Genomic DNA, 4304 nt, shown 5'->3' on the forward strand with positions numbered 1-4304 from the left:
GCGTTCTCCCCACAAAATGACTATTTCTCGTTTGTATTGCACTGACTGACTGACGGAAAGTAATGTATGTTGGAGTAGAGTTCTTTGGCAATCAAACCTTTGGTATACCTTTCAGACCTTTGCCACAAATCCTGGTGCTGCAGTGTGTTTCAAAAAAGATTTGAAGTTTCCACATGAAATTCACATGCATGAAAACATGAAATCTTGACCGTCGTAACTCGACCGCCATCATGAACGTTTCAAGTAAGTACGGATCATTGAGTTTCATCCAATCGGGAATTGTGAGTTACAGTTGTGTTCCGATCGGATATTTTGTACTAGCAGTGGTGAGCATTGAGTTTAAAGCCCTAAGGGCTAGAGTTCAATCTCTAACCTTTCTCAGGCAAGAAAAAGTGAAGCCTTAAAAAATGCGGCGCATTTTTGACGACAGATTGAATCTACGGTAAATTTTAGTTTCAATCTGTCATTTGTGTAAAAACCAGGCGAGCCGCTCAAGGCCGCGCAATTTTGGTAGGATTTGTTGGCTTCAAATCCTACCAAGGAGATTGACTTCTAGCCATTCGGGTTTATACTTCATTGGTGGTGAGCTTCACACCATGGAGGTTTAAAGAAACAGGAGATGTATGCTATTGTATAACCAAGCTCGCCATACGACTAAAAATTCGAATTTCTGCAATTTCTGCTGACGTCATCGATTTCGGGAAATACTTTTTTGAATCATCTCAATGTGCTCTATCACTGGTCCAAATTTCATAAAGTTTTGATTTATATACGAGTATGTAGCATGCTCATAATCTCATATATCGTGCATTTTTAATGAGCTCCTTTATCCATAACCATAGGTGAAATCTTATTGGCTCATTTAAGCTTTCTCGGGTCAACCTCGTCCCCGTGTATCCCAGGCTTTATTTACGTTACTGATTGACACCAGAGAATACCCTGGTGTTGGCTGATGCGAGTTCCCCCTCTCAGAGGGGGAACTTCTCAAAACAATACGTCATAAAATATTCTGACGTTACAAAGTTACACTGCAATGCAACGACTTCAAAAAAGAAGAACGAATGAAATCTGACGTTTTGTTTTTGAATTACGTAATCTTTCGCGTTCAAAAACCAGCCAATGCCAGGGTATTATCTAGCGCTATCAGTAAGAATCAAAAAGCTGATAATACGCAGGGATCGAGGTTGTTCTCGGGTAACTTAAATGCTAGTCTGATTCGCAGACCTATACTTCCTATAAGAAACTTTTTTCGCTAGAGGATGAGCAGAAGCCTACTTAAATGCATGTCCCAAATTATTCAAAATCTACGCCCCCAACTCCAGCCCTTAAACCATAACAAATTATACATTTTTGGAAGCGTATTTGGATATAGAATGTTATGGATTTGGTGTTACTTAATTTTTTTTCGCAGCATAATTAGAGTTTTTTAACGAAAACCTAATTATGACGTCATTATTCATGACGTCATAATTTAAAAAAATTGAATATCTCAAGAACTAATGCTCGAAACGTTATGAAATTTGGACCAATGATAAAACTCATCAAGAACGTCATCAATTATGACGTCATAAGCAGGTTTTCTTAAAATACAGTGGAACCTCTGATTAGCGGACACCATCGGGGAAAGGGGTTAGTGTCCGCTAATTAGAAGTGTCCGCCTTTTAGAAACTTTTGATCTCGGAGCTCCAATTTTGAAATTAGGCCATCCCAGGGTGTCGAAAATACAAAATTGGGGTCTAAAGTACTTATCTGCAGACCTAGGCCATAGAAGAGCTCTAGTGACTGGCAAGAGGTTAAATCGAGGTGGTAGGTACGGACTTGAAGTACCAGTGATTTATGATTTCTTTGGCCCACCTAAATTCGTTGAATGGGTCAAGGGAAAACTGGAAATTTGTAGAAATAATTTGAATAATAAGACTAATAAGTGCTTGAAATAAAAATATCTAAAAATATTTTTTTCGATTTTGGACGTCTCTGACCCGTTTGATATTCAATGTCCGCTAATTGGAGAGCTAAAATAGGGGTTTTGGCCATTCCGTGCGAAAAGATTTGTCCGCTAATCAGAGGGTCCACTAATTGAGTGTCCGCCTTTTAGAAACTTTTTTATGAGGATTTGACTAGGAAACGGCCGGGGAAAATGAAATTGTCCGCTAATCAGAGGTGTCCGCCTTTTAGAGTGTCCGTTAATTAGAGGTTTTACTGTATCTCTAATTATACTGAGAAAAAATTTAAGTAACACCGAATCCAATATTATTCTACATCCAATTACGCTCCCAAAAATATATAATTTGTTATGGTTTATGAACTGGAACTGGGTGCGAAAAATTAATGCAATTTTGGGACATGCATTAAGTTACCCGAGTTATTAGAAATTAGATGAGATTGAGACGAGATCCATTGTTTCTGACATACATCAGTGAGCCCCCCCCCCAGCGGACCCAAAATTCACGCCATCACGCCAATTTTTTTTCGATTTCACGCCATCACGCCTGAAAAATTTGATTTTCACGATCACGCTAATTTTTTTCGATTTCACGCCATTACGCCTGGAAAATTTTTTCAATGCAACTGAGTACAACGGCTATTTCTCTTTCTCTTTTTAACACATGTCTGTCGGAGCGAATCCGCGAACCCCGGTCAGCGGTTGAGAATTTTTTTTTCAAATTAATTGAAATAATTAGTTGTTGCAAAGTTTATTAGTTTTCATAAGGGACTTTTTTGCAAGATTTTATATTTGACTTTATCTTAATCCGGAATTTCAAAAAATATCTTTAGCAACAAACTTTCCGTGCAAAATCCATCTGTCTGACGGTCTGACGATGGTTTTTCGTTGTTAAGTACTTTTATTAAAAAGTATTTCTGATTGGTTGAAAAAACATGAGGAACGACCTCTTATTGGTCAAAGAAAGACAATATCTATTATTACGACGACACACATGGTTCAAAGAAAATAAATTTGTGCTTAGTCCAGCTACGTTATACAAGTGTCCTTGTTCAATGTTTTCACGCTTATATTCTCTGGATAAATTCAGTTTTAGACCATGTTTAGACCCATTTGTATGGATAAAATGCCGTTATATAAACTTAATGTTTCCCCACAAATAGATGTGTGTTTGGTCGTCGATCAGTTTTTCGGCATTCTCATACGGGTAAGTCAAGATTATATCATTTTTCCTATGAGAAACACACGAAAAAACTGGAAGGAATTTGACCTCTGTTTTTCTATTTTTAGTAATACACAGGTGACAAATTCCAGTTTTTTCGGGTGTTTCCCATAGGAAAAATGACGTAATCTTGACTTATACATATCAAAAATTGTTTGACAATTGGTGGGTCACATCAAAGGGCCCCGGTTTGAGGGCTGAGGTATATTTGAGTAAATTGACAAAGCCCACCATAGTTGGGCAACGGAGAAAGTTTTTGAATTTTGAAGGGTTCAAAGTGCTATTCTAGGACCCATATCAATTCAATTTGAAAAATAATTCATGCATGTAAAAATAATGGAAATTTTTTAAAAGTGCAAGTAGCTTTTCTTGGTAAAAACATGAGGGTTCATGCCCCCCTGGTCCCCCTGTTAACGAGACCCATGGGCATTAATTGTGAATTAGCGTGAATAGTTTTCAAAAGGGGAACGAGGAGGCGCAACCATGGTTTGAGCCGACGGGAGAAATTTTCAATTTAGTAGGGCTAAAATCGCCCTCATTTACTCTCTTTTTTCCAAAATATGGTTTAAACATCACAGGATTCCTTTGATCAATGCCAATCTGCTCAAAATTACACCTCATAATAGACCTGTTGCTTCTTTCTGTTTAAGGCTTTGCTACAAATATAAATTTTCTTGAAATAAAGGACCTGATGTCTTGGATGCATCTAAGAACGGGCATCTAAGAAAGAGAGGAAAATGTTAGTTACGGAGGAAGCCATGGTTTGCGTAAACGGGAGAAATTTTCGATTATCGATCCTTTCATAGCATTCGACTTTATTTTGAAGACTAGCTAGCAACTGCTAAAGACAATTGGAAAGTACCAAGGATAAATGGCAGATGAATAAAACTGTTTGCACCGTTTCTTTTATGTTTTAAAATGAGATCTATAGGAGGCCCCACCATCGCTGGGGCCGACCAAGAAAACTTTGAAATTTAAACTCTCTAAAGTCTAAATTGGCTAAAATGGACATAGAATTACGATTCAAGTAATAAATATAATTTTCACGATCACGCTGAACTGCAAATTTCACGCCATCACGCCTAAAAAACTCGATTTCACGATCACGTAGGCACTTCATTTTCACGCCATCACGCCGTT

This window comes from Clytia hemisphaerica, unplaced genomic scaffold, assembly GCF_902728285.1.
Source record: "Clytia hemisphaerica strain Z4C2 unplaced genomic scaffold, Clytia hemisphaerica genome assembly, whole genome shotgun sequence".
In the NCBI taxonomy this organism is placed as follows: domain Eukaryota; kingdom Metazoa; phylum Cnidaria; class Hydrozoa; order Leptothecata; family Clytiidae; genus Clytia; species Clytia hemisphaerica.